Below are 18,717 nucleotides of genomic sequence, written 5' to 3'. Positions count from 1 at the left end.
ATAATTATCTACATAATTTTAATTTTAATAATTTTTTATATATGCTTTCACTATTTCCAAGACATTATATATGCATTTGGTACAGAGTACTGCCTTGTTCCCTACAAAATATTAAATAAAATCCTCACCTTCCAGTGATATAGCTGTGAGAGAGCATTTGGGAGTCTCATAAGTTCAATAGGATTGTTAGCCATAACTTTATGCTCCACATAAAGGAATGATTGGCTTTATAAGATGGGAAAGATGGAAAGATGAATCTGTTTTCCTCTCATGTAAAAAGCTAGGTAAAGGACAGTAGTCTGCCAGTCAGGAATAAGGCCTATATCAAGAATTCTCTGCCCTGGCACCTGGTTAGTGGTCTTTTATCTTTTCATAACTTATGATGAAAATATCTGCTGTTCAAGCCTTCCAGTCTAAGGAATTTCATAGAAGATCCAATGTCTTATTAATGATAAATAGAATTATAAATTCACTTGCTCACAACAATTGATGAAGCTGAATTTGTGCCAGGTAGAATTTAGGTGCTTAACTTAAATGAAACTAGAATATTATGTGGTGGAATAGCTGATGGGGCACTTTTTAATAAAATATTCAAGGTGGTTATTTTAAATTGTGAAAGATTGATTTTATCACCTAGCATCAAAAATTTAATTGTGTTGTTGTTTGATCCCATTGAGTCTGTGTCTAGGGTGAGGGAGCACACCAATGTGAACTGCGTGCAGTTGACAAATATGTCACAGCCTAGCAGTCATGACAAATAATAATAGAGGGAGGAATAGACAGAGCTCAGTTTCCCCCATTGGTCGAACATTCTTAATTACCTAAGAACTTCTGGATCTTATTACTTAACATTAATACCATCTCTCCTAGATGCCCATCACACTGAAGAAGAAGCCTTTACAATTCAAAGTCTTTTAGATCTGAAACTGCAGCAGGAACGACGATGACCTTAAAAATAAATAATTGCGGTGGGTGCCAATGTTAAATTAGTTACCCCGACAAAGAAACTAGTCGAGGTGTGCATATTACATACTGTTATATTTAAGTAACTATAGTTATGAGGACATTTGACTATTTTAAAAACTTGGAGATAACCTGTAATATTTTGTTTTTTAACATACATAGCCTACAAGAGCTAGTTCCAGGACAGGCTCCAAAGCCACAGAGAAACCCTGTCTCGAAAAAAACAACAAAAAAAAAATACTAGACTGAGGGTTCATTGCAGAGTATTTTACTTGTAATAAACAAATTACAGATATAAATCCTAAGAAAGGGTTTCCATATCTCAAACAGATAAAACTGAAGTTTTCTTATAGCAATGTAGATCAATTACTCTTGTCATCATTCAATTTATGGGCCAAAAAGCTACACTGTGTCTTATTATTAAAATTATTTTAATCATTTATTATATGACAATCTATATTACCCTTCCATTTTCTTGTGAACAATTGTTAAGTATCTCTGACTTGGCTGGGTATGGTGGCACATACTTTTAATTCTAGCAATCAGGAGGCAGAGGTAGGTGAAACTCTACACTGGCATGGTGTACAAAGTGAGTTTTAGTAGTATTCTGTTATGCAGTCTGTTACAGAGAAATGTTGTTTTGAAAAAAAATAAGAATCTCTTACTATGTAAAGTGTTTGATTACTCACTCTTTAAAGTCATTCACTCTGCCCAATTGTTAATTATATTTCAAACTATAAATATCTGGAACTTCTTAGGAGTAAAATAAATCATGGATGTGAGTGAAATTAGGAAAATTGTTGTCGGTATTTTATTGTAGAATACATAAGAAGGAATTTTGTGTTGTTGCAATAGGAAAAGAACAAAGATCTCAGATATATTCTCAAACTAGTTTTATAAGTGAAAGCATCTAGAAATGGGTATCTCAAAACACTCTCTTATCATTTTTTTCCTTGAATTTTCTTAGAAATCCATTGCAGCTCCTTAAGACAATATTATTTCGTATTGTTGGTGCTAAGGTAGTGCTCACCAAAATCCAGAAGCTTTTAAGACAATGTTTATGCTTGCTGTTGCTCAGTTTGTCACGAGAGTGCATGTGCAACATAAGTAAAGACATACATAAAAGTTCTGTGAAGAAAGTGACTTTTGGATGACTGAGCAGCATCCATTTAAGATCCATGACTCGGAGCATTTATTATTTTTGCAGAGGACTTATGTTCAATTCCCAGCACCAACGTCTTGCCTTACACCTCTCTGTTACAAGGATATAACAGTGTCTTCTGACTTTCATGGACACCAGCTCCACATATGATCCACAAATATACATGCAAGCAAAACATTTCTACATTAAGATAATATCAGTAAATTTAAAAAAAAAAAACCTTTTAGTACGGGAAATTGTTTGAGAAAGTTGAAATATTCTGTCTTCTTTCATTTCTTCAATGGTAGATATCTGGGTATACTTTCTATAATGAGAAGTTATGAAAATATTCCCTAAATGTCTTTGATAAATAGTGTCCAGGTTTTATTGTAAAGCCTTTATTGTCTAATATCCCTGTGTTTTTGTTAAAGGTGGAATTCCACTTTTAATTGTTTCTTGTATGGATGGAATGTTATATAGCACATAATAGTTGTGGTCAGGTATGAAAATGTTGACAAAAAGAGACATGTGAAATAATCTCAGTAGTGTAGTAAAGTAAAAAAAGATAGATGTCACGGAAATATCCATAATGGTCCACTGCATTATAAGCATGCCAATGAGAAGAAAGCAACAGAAATGCAACGTGAGCAATGGAGAGACGTTCCAGTGACAGGAACAATTGGCACAAGGGAGAGTTTCCATTGCAACTTCCTTTGCCTTATGTTACTTTTCTCTCACCATTAGTATATGATTCTCTTATATAGTTATCATGGCTAAAATGATATGAATTCATTGACAAACAATAGACCAAATAGTCAGGCTAGCAGGTCTTAGTGATTTGTCTGTTGATTTCTACCATTTTTCTTGCCTCCTCTATCACTGCTGGAACATTTCAACTCTGACACAGAAATTTGAGGTAAAATAAAAATACCTAAAATATTACAACAATAATTACTTCGAGGTTCCATATTCTCCCATGAGTTTACCCGGAGCAAAGTTCTGGAAGACTATGGATTAACTTTCTTCTTCGAAGCCTCCATTGGTTGATGACTCTTTAATGGGACGACTTTCTCCTATCTCAGACTCTTTTGTTCACAAGTGATCTACCATTGTTGTCCTGATCCAGCTCATGAAGACCAGTGGCCCACAATTCTTCAGCTACTTAACAAATAAACATTGGGAGCTGAAAAATGTTGAACTGTGAATTATAAAGTTTGGTTCATACTTTCCTAGGAAAAGAGGAAAGATTCCTCCAGAACTTTTAGGACTAGGGAACTGGAGAAGTGAAAGGACCATGTAGGGAACAAGGTTCAGAGATATGACAAAGTGATAATGAAGGGTCCCTGCTGGTTTCCCTGCAGAGAAGCAAAACTGGTGAAGATATAAGAATGAAACCAGGTGCCGATTGATTTGTTCAATTTGGATCAGGTTTGGGGGAGTCTAATGGGCAAATTGTTACCAATGTATTTAAGCCCAGTACAATTTGAAAAAAGAAATTCCTGGTGTAATACCTCCCCAGTGCAAATATAAGTGCAATCACATTGAGCCTGAACTCAGACTACATGCTATTTCCTCCAAGAAGCTGAGTTTTAGAGATAAGCTAGCTTTAGTAGATTAAAGTCCCAAGGCATGGTCTGGACTCAGTCATATTGACAAAATAGAGGCCATTTGGGCTATTTGTCTTCTGGTTGTGGGAGATGAGGGAGCCTCTGGTTATAAGGGTCATTTAGATTACTAGTTACCTCTGGTCTTTCTTGTAAGAGCTTAGTGTGTCCTAGCTTAACAGATAATGCAGACCACACAGCAGTTATTTATTTCCATATCTTAGCATTCTGGATGGAAGAACAGATTTTTCATTCTTTAACATTTCTGGTTTCTCTGGAGATCTGTGGGCACACGGACCTTCATGTCATGCTCCCAACATGATAGCCCACATTAAGTAAGGATATGTAGAGCTGCTACTTCAATAATTCTTTAAAAGTAAAAGGGAGAAAGTTCTTTAAAATTTGGATAATATTTAAATGGTGTTTTATTATGTGTGTTTGAGAATGTGGAGATAAATGCTAATCCAGAAGTTTATATTGAATTAGTTTGATGGAAAATCACAAGACAAGAGAAGTAACATTGAAATAAAATAATAATAATAATAACTCTAATAATAATAATAATAATAATAATAATAACAGCAAATATAGCTGAAAAGGGCACTCAGTTAGTTTTCACACTAAGACAGTGTAGATACATGAAAGTCTTTCATGTTGAAGAGGAAGCACAGAAAAATATTTCAACTGTATAAACAGGAATCACTGATTACCAAAAGATTAATTAGATATAGTATTCTGCAATGTGCATTTAAGACAAGGAAGAGACCCGAAGTTATACCAGAATTGCCTTGCTCAGTTTCTTTCATATATTCTTATCTTTGATTTCTGAGAATCAAAAGAATTAAAGTAAGCTTGTATTTCTCAAAAAGTGAAGACTGATAATGGAAGAATGAGGAGGTTTCTGGTATTTACACGTGTCTAAATAAACACTTACATACATAAGCATATCTGAAAGTGAAGATTGCGGTGATAGTCAGTTGTGTGACTCAGCAACAAGAAGATCTTCACTTGCCAATACAGTGGACAGGACAGAACCACGTCCACTATAGTTGACCTCTAACCTCCAAACACATGATGTGGCATGCAAGCATGCATTCACACTGACACATATAATGAAGGATTTTTTTTACACAAAATGGAATAGGAAACACCTAACATTGGAAGGTCAACAGCATTATTGGAATAAATATATACATTTCAGTAATGATTCTGAATTTTAATAGTTTTCCTCAATAAAAAGACAGAGAGCAGTGTAATTGAAGAGTGGTTGATTTAAGGTTTAAAAGACCAGTCTAATGTGAAGAACAAAAGAAATCTGTGTAGGGAAGAGCGGTCTTCATGATGACTTCTCAGTTCTACCTGTATTCAGAGGCCAGGATGATCTACCTGCTAGGCCAGCTGTCCTCCTACCATTCAAAAGTTTTACCCTTAGTACAGAGCTAGTTGGTCAGCCATAATGAAGCTAACATATTTCCTGGGGACTGTTTGTGTTAATGGCCAACATTGAGTGAGGTCTCTGCAGTTAAGGTTGCCAGATGCACTGCCCCTCTTGGAGGCTGTGGTAAATAAATGTGGTGACTCTCACCATGAGGGGATGATATAGAAAGCAACCTGCTTCAGTGGTTCAGCAACTAAAGTGCTGTTTGCTGTAAAAGTCAGTTGTTTTGCTCACTCCAAGTCTCAAGATCAATATTGCTCCATTTTCTCAGTATTACTTTTAATGGGATAAGGCATTTATTTCCATGCCCCTAAATCACATGCTACAGAAGAGTCTGGACATAGTGGCTACCCTCAGGGTGAAAGTGCCATCTAATTTCAAACGTGTCTGTAGATGTTCTCACTGTAGAAGTCTCAATGCCATGGCATTAGGAAAGAAAATCCCTTGTGATTATTGGCAATAGGGTAGGAATGATCTACAAATTAACAGACATTCATATGGGAACATACGAATCTATAAAACACAAAACTGTCTTAGGAAAATTATATTCATGCAGTGCTTCAAAATTTATTTTAACATGAGAGCATCAGAAGATTGCAGTGCTTTTTGTATAAAGACTCTATTAAACAAGTGAATATGTTGTTTCAAACAAATATTTGAATAACTTCTCAATTTATTTTGAATGATTGACAAGGCAATGAATTATAGAAGATTATTTTTTTTCTGACAGCTATAACTTGGGAAATTTATGTCCACACAAAAATGAATTTCTCATCTTACAGTGAAATTCCAATTGGCTTAAGAGTTCATAGTCCTAAAATTACAGTCTAAAATTACAAACCCTATGAAATAATACACATATTTTATTTCATTGAAAAATAGAACCAGCCCAAATATTTCATTTACTGCATAAATGACTCAAAGAATTCTGAGTACGTTCACGAAATGTCAACCTTTGTTAGGTCAAATACGTTTTATAAGGGTATAAGTGTAGTGCATACATTCCAGATACAAGAAATATTTAGGAATATAAGTGGAAAAGGAAAAAGTGTGTGTTTGTTTTCCCCCCAATGTCTTAAAATTTAAAGTACTGACAATACAGAATACAGAATATATGCCAAAATAAACATTAGAGGAAAAAATGTCCTAAGGAAATTGGGTAACTAATGATAGTAACATCCGCTCAAAGCTCCTAATAGAACACTGTAACAAAAGCATTAAGAGAGAACTGTCCTTAAAAACAAGCTTAAAGTACAGAACTAACTCCAGTAAAGTTAATCTCTGACCTCTAAACATATGCCATGGTAAGTATTCATCCACACATACCGATATAATGAACAAATACTTAGTTGGGGGAGGTTGTGCATGACTTAGTCCCAGCAATTTCTATGCAGGAGAAGGCAGATAGATATGAGTCTGACATCAGTCTGTTCTGCAGAGTCAATTCAAGGACAGCCAGGGCTACACAGAGAAACCTTTTGAAATAAAGACACAAACCACCACCAACAATAAAATACAGTGATAAACATATATCTACACAAAAGGAAAGGAAATCTAAACACTGCAAGGTCAACAAAATAACAGAAATAATTACCCACATTTCAATAATAAATAGAAACACTGATGTTCTTCTTTCTAGCAATATGACCCAGACTAGTGGAATTAATAACCTAGTGGAATGGGTCAATCACTATTTTGTTGCAAGGAATGAAGTTCACCACGAGATAGAAACTTCTTTAAAATGATGAAATAAAAATGGTCAATGAAACCAAGAATTCTCTTTTTTCACGTATTAAACAAAGCAGATATCAAACTAAAAGTAATGAGAAATGACAAAGAATATAATTGCAAATACATTAAATGATAAATGAAGAAGATATTATTATTCTACATATGTTGCAAAACAGGAGAAGAATGGATGGTTCTAGAGGGCTGGGATAGGGGCTATGAGTAGAAAAGAATTTTTGAATGCTCTGTTCAGTTCAGTGCCCCATTTTTTAATTGGGTTAATTAGCATTTTAAAGTCGTTAAACTAGTCTCTTAAGTTCCTTATATATTTTGGAGATCAGAACTTTGTCAGTTGCAGGGTTGGTGAAGATCTTTTCCCAGTCAGTAGGCTGCCTTTTTGTCTTAGTGACAGTGTCCTTTGCTTTACAGAAGCTGCTCAGCTTCAGGAGGTCCCATTTATTCAATGTTGCCCTTAATGCCTGTGCTGCTGGAGCTATACGTAGGAAGTGGTCTCCTGTGCCCAAATGTTGTAGAGTACTTCCCACTTTCTCCTCTAACAGGTTCAGTGTGTTCAGATTGATATTGAGGTCTTTAATCCATTTGGACTTGAGTTTTGTGCATGGTGATAGACACGGATCTACTTTCATTCTTCTACAGGTTGACATCCAGTTATGCCAGCACCATTTGTTGAACATGCTTTCTTTCTTCCATTGTGTACTTTTAGATCCTTTATCGAAAATTAGGTGTTCATAGGTTTGTGGGTTAAGATCTGGGTCTTCTATTCGATTCCATTGGTCGACTTCTCTATTTTTATGCCAATACCAAGCTGTTTTCAATACTGTAGCTCTGTAATAGAGTTTGAAGTCAGGGATGGTAATGCCTCCAGAGGTTCCTTTATTGTATAAGATTGTTTTGGCTATCCTGGGTTTCTTGTTCTTCCATATGAATTCTCAACAGAAGAAGTTTGAATGGCCAAAAGACACTTAAGGGCATGCTCAACCTCCTTAGCAATCAGGGAAATGCAAATCAAAACAATGTTGAGATACCATCTTACTCCTGTCAGATTGGCTAAAGTCAAAAATACCAATGATAGCCTTTGCTAGAGAGGTTGTGGGGTAAGAGGTACACTCATCCATTGCTGGTGGGTATGCAAACTTGTGCAACCGCTTTGGAAAGCAGTGTGGAGTTTTCTCAGGAAATTTGGCATCCACCTACCAAAGGACCCAGCAATCCCACTCTTGGGAATTTACCCAAGAGATGCCCAATCATATTACAAAAGCATTTGTTCAACTATGTTTATAGCAGCATTATTTGTAATAGCCAGAACCTGGAAACAACCTAGATGCCCTTCAGTGGAAGAATGGATGAAGAAAGTGTGGAATATATACATATTAGAGTACCACTCTGTAGTGTGGAGCTGCGGGCTCCATTTCTGCCCGGCTCCCAGCCGCCAGCTAGCTTAAGCCCCAAAATAATTACACAGAAACTGTATTCTTTTAAACACTGCCTGACCCATTAATTTCAGCCTCTTACTCACATCTTGATTAACCCATATCGAATAATCTGTGTAACACCACAAAGTGGTGTCTTACCAGGAAAGATTCAGCATGTCTGTCCTGGTGGCTGGCTTCATGGCGTCTGGATCTGAGGAGAGGCATGGCAGTCTCTCTCACTTAGGAGAGGTGTGGCATCTGACTGAGCCATCTACTCACTTCCTTCTTCCTGTTCTGTCTACTCCACCCACCTATTTTCTAACCTATTAGGCCAAGCAGTTTTCTTTATTAATTAACCAATGAAATCAACAGATTGATAGAAGACCCGCCTCCAACATTTCCCCTTTTTCTGTTTAAACAAAAAGGAAAGGCTTTAACTTTAACATAGTAAAATTACATATAACAAAACAGTTATCATGCAAAAATTACAGTTACAATATTTATATCTACTTTATCTTTTATCATAACAAAGGAAAACAACTATAACTATCTATTCTTCTTCAGCTCCTTCAAAGACTCCAGAAGGATACAATATTACCTAAGTAAATAAGAAATATGCAATTTCCAAACTCTAGGAATGATAGAGACATCACGCTGCCTGGACAGTCACCCAAAGTTCTTTTGTATTGTTGGGGCATCTATCTTCGGCCTATAGGCCCACAGTATCCAGCAGACTTTCCCATGAAGCAGGGAATTTCAAAGACAGTTCAGTCACTATCTGCCGTGTCCTGCAGAATGTCTCGCAGACTCTTTCATGAATCAGGAACCCAGAGAGATCATCTCACCTATAGGCTAGTTCAGCAGTCCTCTCTCTGAGGGTTCTCTGTGTCCAGTTTATGCAATAGTCCAGGCAAGAGCAGTTTCTTGCCCAAATGGCTATCAAACTCCATAAGGAGCCTCTTCGATGCCCATCATCCTCTTGAAGTAGATTGGTGCTGCCAGGAGCAGACGTGTCTCATTGTCATGGTAGAGCCTAAGTTATTAAAACATTTAAGTGGAATATTCTGTAGTCTTTGAAAGATATTAGGAATGCCTATCTAACTGAAATATATCTCTATATATCTAGAAAATCTAACTAACATGACTACAAGCTTTACTATTGTTGATGACTATCCATTAACAACCTATATACATTTTTAAAATGAACTACACAATCACAATACCTTATTCAGTATCAGAAATACATATACATAAAACAAAATTGACCTTAAAATCTATACCAATGCAAATTATTCATATCTATATCATATCTATATCATATCCCCCTTTAAATGTAAAAGAACATTTATAAGCAATATTTGGGAATATGGACATAGTTTTTTCTCTCCAAACTGCTTCATGCTGAATGGGGGCGCTGTTAATCAGATCTTTCATGGTGTAACCTGTGTGCCAGGTTCATCTCAGTCATCAGCTGGGTGAAGTAATTTTCTGAAGTTTTTCACAGAAACCTTTCAGGAGGGTGTGGTCTATCATACCATATTGGGATAGAAGCAATCCAACGGGTCTCATTTTCTGTAAAAACAAAATAAGAATCTCTTTTCCAAAGTATCATATCCTTAGATCCAAATTCTGAAGTCAAGGTATTTTCAAGATATGAAGCGGCGAAGATTGGAAATAACCAAAAATAGTCCTTTTATAATTACTCAATTTTAATACAAAGGGAGATAAGGGAACTCACAGAACCAAGGGTCCAACGGAGCAGAAGGAGAGCGCGGGCGAGCGCCAAGAACGGGGGCGCCTTCCGGCCCCCAATCCTATTTAAAGGGAATGCTCCCCCGCTGGAGCAGCCACGCCCCTGAATGCAGGGATTGGGCCAGCTGCCCCAACATCTCCCCCTTTTGTCTAAATAAGACAGATTCAGAAACCAAATACAACTATATACAATGGAAACAGATCATATAAAATTACAAAAAGTAAACAATATCAGGCGAGAAGTATATAACGAAGAATTTTTCTAATCACTCTACTTTGGGAAGTCTAAATAATCTAGAAGGTAGCTACCATTATCTAATCTTCAACCCCATCAAAGATCTGAGAAGGAGAGTAAATTTACCAAAGCAACCAGGAAGTACAAACGAGAAACTTCCAAAATGTGCAACAGAAGACAGAGACAATTGACTACCTGGGCAACCACACGAATTCTTGATAGCAATGTTGAGGCAACCAACTTTGGCTGAGGCCTGAAAAAACCTGACATACCATTATACAATGGCAAGGAACCTTTAGTAGAACTATCCTATCCTGTCTTGGCAAGATAAGACAATTCTGTTTTATCCACTTATGGATATTTCGTACTTTAGTCAGTAATGGAGGTATGGGCTTTTCTTTGCCCCAAGGCCAGTTCTGCCAAGTAGAAGACAAACTCCCAGTGGAGTGTCTTTGGTGCTCAATGTTCTCTCGGGAGTAGAGCATTGTTGCCAGGAGTGATTGTGTCTCATAAATACAAAACTGTAGGTTAGATTAAAGGCCATGTTCTACAGTTCTTCAAAGAGGTTGAAGATTATGCTATCTATACTAAATACAACCTCTATGTGTCTAAAAAACCTGATTGTCCTAAATATAAATATGACCAACATATAATTCTCAACACTTATGTAACTTTATGACTAATAGAATAGACAACTGTGCAAAAAATGAAGACAATGATTTCCAAATGTAAACAGGGTCCTTACATAAATAATATCTGAGGTAGAAATGTACAGTGCAATATGGTAAACAATGTCAATATAACAATTGTTTCAAACAGAGGTAGTATCATACTCTCATACAATGTTCAACATATCAATATACAAGAATCAACACTCATATAGTTTTTTTTTTTTCAAAGGGCGCCAGATGAAGCGGCGAAGATTGGAAATAACCAAAAATAGTCCTTTTATAATTACTCAATTTTAATACAAAGGGAGATAAGGGAACTCACAGAACCAAGGGTCCAACGGAGCAGAAGGAGAGCGCGGGCGAGCGCCAAGAATGGGGCCGCCTTCCGGCCCCCAATCCTATTTAAAGGGAATGCTCCCCCGCTGGAGCAGCCACGCCCCTGAACGCAGGGATTGGGCCAGCTGCCCCAACAAAGATATCTTTCGTGGATTAGTTCAGCAGCATTTTTAAACAAATATCTTTTAGCAGCTGTTGCTCCTTCCTCAGCATTCAAACAATTCAAAGAGAGCATAATAGCATATAGTATCAAGATTCTCTGTGTATTTTCCATCTTATATGACTTTATTTTAACCTCTATTTCATTTATTTTTACTTTTATGTTTTTTAGACGGGTTCTCAGTATATTTGTCCTGGAATAACTCTGTAAGCCAGGCTGTCCTTAAACTCATAGAGATCCACTGTCTCTGCTTCCCAAGTCCTGGGATTAAAGGTGTGTGCTACAACACCTTGAACTCACAGAGATCTGTCTGTCTCTGCCTCCCAGGCATTGGGATTAAAGGTGTGTCCTGCCACACCTTGAAGTCACAGAGGTCAATCTACCTCTGCCTCCCAAGTGTTGGGATTAAAGGCGTGTACCATCACACCCAAATTACTCTCTTTTTCTTTTTTACTTTTAAGAACTTTAACCTTTAGCCTGCGTATATTCCCAACACATAGTAAACCATTTAGACATTTTCTTCGACTTTGAATATTTCTTTTACTGTATATCTCTCTTTTTGTGACCACATGAGGCTTTAATTTATGAAACAATATTGGTAGGACTAAAGCCGTGACTTTGACAGCTAGATCCAGCCCATTCCTTAGCTTTCCAACCACATGGCAGAGGTACTGGTTGTAGCCATGTTTATCACCACAACTCTGTGGCAGTTCAAGGTCCCTGCCAGCAAGCAAGCTGCAACAGTGTTAAACAACAATCAAAAGCTCCATAGTCAGGACAGCCTGCTTGAAAGAGTCAGAGTTTGCCCTGGCAGGACGGCCCAGAAAGCCAGCATTTTAAAACAGCACAACTTTTTTCCTGCTATGGCTGAAGACTGAAAGGCATGTGTTCAGCTTTTCATCAACACCATTTAAGTGTTTCATGGCAGGACCTCTTAAAAGAGCTTCAGGGTTCTGCAGCTAAAGCTGAGTCAGGAAGCCTCTCTTAGATGAGAGCGCTTGCTTACCTCTAGCAAGCAGAGCCAAACCAGAGAAATTGTTATTAACAAGAAAACATGCTTTACTCTATTCTTTCCCAAGCTTTCTCAAGCTTTCTGTGGATTCAGTTATCCACGTTGGCGCCATTCTGTAGTGTGGAGCTGTGGGCTGCATTCCTGCCCGGCTCCCAGCCGCTGGCTAGCTTAAGCCCCAAAATAATTACACAGAAACTGTATTCTTTTAAACACTGCCTGACCCATTAATTTCAGCCTCTTACTCACACCTTGATTAACCCATATCGAATAATCTGTGTAACACCACAAAGTGGTGTCTTACCAGGAAAGATTCAGCATGTCTGTCCTGGTGGCTGGCTTCATGGCGTCTGGATCTGAGGAGAGGCATGGCAATCTCTCTCACTTAGGAGAGGTGTGGCATCTGACTGAGCCATTTACTCACTTCCTTCTTCCTGTTCTGTCTACTCCACCCACCTATTTTCTAACCTATTAGGCCAAGCAGTTTTCTTTATTAATTAACCAATGAAATCAACAGATTGATAGAAGACATGCCTACAACACTACTCGGTGGTAAAAAACAATGACATCTTGAATTTTGCATGCAAATGTATGGAAATAGAAAACACCATCCTGAGTGAGGTAACCCAGGCCCAAAAAGATGAACATGGGATGTACTCACTCATAATTGGTTTCTAGCCATAAATAAAGGACATCGAGCCTATAATTCGTGATCCTAGAGAAGCTAAATAAGAAGGTTAATCCAAAGAAAAACATATAGTTATCCTCCTGGATATTAGAAGTAGACAAAATTGCCAGACAAAAAATGGGAACATGGGGGTGGGGTGGGAGGGGGGGGGTGGGGGGATGGGGAGAGAAAAGTGTGAAGTGGAGGATGGGGAGAGCTTGGGGGAATAGGATGGTTGGGATATAGGAAGGGTGGATATGGGAACAAGGAATTATATATCTTAATTAAGGGAGCCATTCTAGGGTTGGCAGAGACTTGACTCTAGAGGGGTTCCCAGGTATCCAGGAAGATGCCCCCAGCTAGTTCCTTGGGCAGCTGAGGAGAGAGAGCCATAAATGTCCAGATCCTATTGTCATACTTATGAATATCTTGCATATCACCATAGAACCTTCACCTGGCGTTGGATGGAGAAAATGACAGAGCCCCACATTGGAGCACCGGACTGAGCTCCCAAGGACCTGATGAGGAGCAAAAGGAGGGAGATCATGAGCAAGGAAGTCAGGACTGTGAGGGATGCATTCACCCATTGAGACAGTGGGACAGAACTAGCAGGAGACCACCAAGTCTAGTTGGAATGGGACTGATGGAACAGGGGACCAAACCAGACTCTCTGAATGTGGCTGATGGTGGAGGAGGACTGAGAAACCAAGGACAACGGGGATGGTCTTGGACTCTTCAGCATGGACGGGCTCACTGTGAGCCTTGTCAGTTTGGTTGTTCACTGGACTTAGGGGGAGTTGGGAGGACCTTGAACTTAACATAGGGAAGGGAACCCTGATGGCTCTTTGACCTGGAGAGGGAGGGAGAGGGGATATGGGTGGAGAGGAGGGGAGGGAAGGGGGAGGAGTAGGGGAGGAGATGGAAATCTTTAATAAAAAAAATGAGAAGAAAAAAATAATTTTTGAATGACTGCATACAAGTTGTCTAGGAGAAAATTTCAGTGTCTTTCGCCAATAGATTGTTTTTAATCAGGGAAATCTTTCTTTTCTACTGCTTTGGAGGAGCAAGTTAATGTCTACCGTGGCTTGATTGACGAGGAACTTGGAACTTCCTGTTGCTCAGGAACAAACGTTTGCAGGGATCTAGCTCAGAGTAATAAAATAGAACACGAGTTTCATCCCAATTTTCAGGAAACATAGTCTCTGTCACCACCAACTTTGTTTGGCCAGACCATATTGAACATATTTTGTAATGTTAAAGATCTTCAGTTTGGAAGCTTGGGGAAACACTACAAGAACTCTTTTCTAATTACCTGAGGAGAGGAGATGAGCGAGAATTACCTCCAAATAAGCCAAGCACATAGTCATGCAACACTGAAATTTCCTCCAGTGCAATTAGAAAACATTGTTTAGCTCACGAGGAAAAGAAATTCCAGAGGATCCTGCCTTTGAGACTTAATGAGAAAGTAAATTATTTTCCTGTCTTTCTCTCTGTCTTGATATTTAGTGCCTTAAAAGAGAAATAGAAAGAGAGATGTTGAACAAGGCAAATCCAAAGAATTAATGGATTCTCAAGTCTGTAGCCACTAGAGAGAAAGATCAGATGAAAAGACAGGATTCACAAAGGAACTCAAATAGACGGACAAGGGATGAATACTTGCTCCGGGTTTTTGTCTTTCCCTTCCAGGTTCCCAGCCACTCCACTCCTAAAACCAGAACAGTATTCTGATTAAGAAAGGGAAATCACCACAGATTTTGGGAAATCCAAACTCGGGATTAAGACTTTTGTGAGTCTAAAGGAAAGAGGAGACAACAGAGGTCAGTGAAATGTCCACCTGACCCCTCAGCAAATGTATAGTGTACACAGACAGAACTGTACATCTGTACATCATTTTTTGCTGTCTCATTGAACAGAGATTATTGCCAAATGCCTTGGGTCAGGCTGGTCTTTAAACCATAGAACACCGAGTCCAGCTCATTCCACTTGGGGCATCTTCTGACTTTTTGCCTTGCCATCCAATAATAAACTGTTAGCTCACAGTTGTTGAATGTGCAATCTGCAACATTGAATCCACAACCTGTGTTGATTAAATCTATATAAATGCAGCAGGTTCTAACGTACCATCCTTTTCACTAGTATTTTGTTTTCTTAAAAGTCAGTCTCATATCTATTCTTCATGTTGTCTTTTTACATGAATTTGTAAATTCCTCACGAGTCACACCTATAGACCTCATATAAATGAAGCTGGAGTGAATTGGTACGTTCACTAGTAAATACACGGAATGGCTTGTCAGCGAACATCTTTAAGGCCATCTTCACTTTATTTCTCAACATTTTCTTCAGTAAATGCCAATGGTATTTCTAATGCTAAAGCAGCATTAATTTCCTCAGGCAAAATTGGAGAGATCCATGTGGCAGGGGGATCTTATATTGCTAGGGATTCTTCTGTGTCGTTAACAGATAACTAAAGTGAGAAATAGATATGTTTGCACTTTGTACAATGTCAGGATTTATTGAGTGATAATAAATACCAACATTGGTCTCAGTTTACGGCAGAAATTATTCTGTTTAGACCTAATTGACTTTAAAAATATGCCAACAGTTTCTGGGCAATGGTGGCACATGCCTTTGATTCCAGCACTTGGGAGGGAGAGAATGGATGATCTCTGTGAGTTCAAGGCCACCCTAGTATACAGAATGAGTTCTAGAACTGGCTCCATAGTTATTGAGAAACTGTGTCCAGAAAAATAAAGATGCAAATTGCAAAGACAGATTTTAAAAAGCTTTATCTTTTATTATTGTGTAACGTGTTTGGATAAATGTATGTGAAACTCATTATCTGCAGATCGGGAAGAGGGCAGAAGATTACCTCTGATCCCCTGGGCCTGGTGTCTCAGATCCTTGTCTGTAGAAATATGGTGCTCCAAATTAAACATAGGCTTTCATGGAGAGTATTCAGTGGTCTGAACTGCTGAAAAAACCTCCAGAGCAATGGCAGGTTTATTAAGGCCAATATTAATTACCAGAATTCATAAGAGCAAAGCATGGTCTGAAAGCATCTATCACCTTGAGAAGGTGTTGTAGACTAAATAATTATTTCCACAAGTGGAGGGTTGAGGGGAAGGGGTCAGAGATATGTTCTGGAACTAGCTCTTGTAGACCAGGCTGGCCTTAACTTTTGTACTGATTTGTGTATGGTGTGACAGATAAAGGGGTCCTGCAAAAGTACTTCAATGTCTGCATGTGAACATAGACTAGATAACCCCTGTACAAATCAGGCCATAGTTTGGACTCTGAGACTTTTTTATTTAATCCTTTAGAAAAGGTGGAAGGAGAGGTGGGAAGAACTGCGATTGGGTGTAAAATGAAAGTAAAAAATAATAAATGAAAAGATACGAACACAGTCACTTCCTATTGTTAGGTCCTTCTGTATTCCTTTTAGAACTTCTCCTAGGTTTCCATCGGCCTCCCCATTTTGTTGAACACTAGATGGCACTGTGAGCACATAGCTCCCTAGTTGCTCAAGCATAGCTTGGCAGGTGGTTCTCAAGAACAAGATTCAAATCTGCTTTTATCATGACTTGTCACATTCCAGTAGTAAATGTATATTCTAAAGTCAGTTCACTTAACTTTTGGTGACGAATTTATAAAATTTTATTACATTTATATACTGCCAGGAAGTAAAATTACTTAGTATCCCTTTGTGATGTATTTCCAAAATATTGTGGCTTCTCTGTTTGCTATGGTTTTTCTCTGAATACTAATCCTTCCATTGTCTTCCCTACCTCTAATTTCCATGGCTTCTACCTATTTATCTTTGTTTTTCACTTACAATTTGCTTCATCTAATAACTCCTTAAGGACCATTCAAATGCTGGTTTTCTTTAAAGAAAAGGTCACATTCTCATTCATCAGGGATATGCACATCAAAACCACTGTGGGATTTCATCTTTCATTAATCAGAATGGGTGGGAATAGGAAAATTGGCAGTGCCTGCTGGTGAGGATATGGAGAAGTCCTTGTTTACTGCTGGGAGAAATGCAGATTACATAGCCACTGTGGGAATCAATGTTGGGAGCCCCTGGAAAACTGGAAAGAGATTTATTTCTTTATCTAGATGCACCACTCTTTGTCAGATTCCAAAAAAGCTCTACATCCTATTACAGCGACCCCTGTTCCATTCATATTAGTCAAAAACAGGAAACATCCTGGATGTCCATATATGGGTAATGAACATGGATTATCTATTTGGACAAAGAAATATAACTCAGAGCTATGAAACTCCAGTCGAAGGGTGGGAGGAGTAAGAATATGAGCGAAGAGATCAAGACAATGGTGGAGACACCCACTGAAACAGTCTACCTGAGCAAATGGGAGCTCACCAACTTGGCTAGACAGGGAAGGGTCCAGAATAGGTCCAAACTAGTTCCACTGAATATAGGTGACAATTGTCTGGAAGGGGCAGACTGCAGAGCCACTAGCAGTGGCACCAGGATTTATCCCTATTTATGGGGAGAGGGTGTTAAAATGATTTATTTATTTATTTATTTATATTTATTTATTTAAAATTACCAGCTCCTTGCCTCCTCTCATTGTCCTCTCACTCCCCCCTCAAACTCCCCCTCCCTCTCCAGTCCTAAGAGATGTCAGTGTGCCCTGCCCTGTGGGAAGTCCAAGGCACTCTCCCCTCCATCCAGGTCTAGGAAGGTGTGCATCCAAACAGACTAGGCTCCCAAAAAGCCATTACATGCAGTAGGATCAAAACCCAGTGCCATTATCATTGACTTCTCCTTAAGCCCTCATTGTTAGCCACATTCAGAGAGACCGGTCTGGTCACATGCTCATTCAGTCCCAGTCCAGTTGGCCTTGGTGAGCTCCCATTAGATCAGTCACACAGTCTCCATGGGTGGACACACCCCTCACGGTCCTGACTTCCTTCCTCATGTTCTCCCTCCTTCTGCTCTTCATCTGTACCTTGGGAGCTCAGTCTAGTGCTCCAGTGTCTTTATCTCCATCCATTGTCAGATAAAGGTTCTATGGTGATATGCAAGATGTTCATCAGTGTGGCTATAGGAGAAGGCCAGTTTAGTCACTCTCTTGTCTGCTGCCCAAGGACCTAGCTGAGGACATCCCGTTAGAAATCTGGGAACTGCTCTATATCCAAGTCTCTTGCAAACCCTAAAAGGGCTTCCTTAATTAAGATATCTTCTTCCCTGCTCCCATATCCGCTCTTCCTCCATCTTTACCATCCCTTTCCCCCAATTATCCCTATTGCTTGTACTGACATTTTGGAACCCGTTTGCTTTGGATGAATGCCTTGCTAAGCCTAGATATAGTAGCGAGGTCCTTTGTCCTTGCTCAAAGCAGGGTGCCTTACAATCTCTGAGGAGTGGATTGGGGGATATGGAGGGGAAAGGTGGATGGAATGGTAAGAGGAAGAGTGGGAAATGTGATTGGTATGTAAAATGGAAAATAATAATTTTGTTTTTCTTAAAAACAAAGTAAAAATAAAAAACCCTAAATTTTCAAAAAATATATGGAATAATGAAACTCATATGTAGCTAGATGTAGCATGAAAAAT

Source organism: Arvicola amphibius, chromosome 12 (assembly GCF_903992535.2).
Source record: "Arvicola amphibius chromosome 12, mArvAmp1.2, whole genome shotgun sequence".
In the NCBI taxonomy this organism is placed as follows: Eukaryota; Metazoa; Chordata; class Mammalia; order Rodentia; family Cricetidae; genus Arvicola; species Arvicola amphibius.
Note: the sequence above shows the minus strand (reverse complement) of the source record.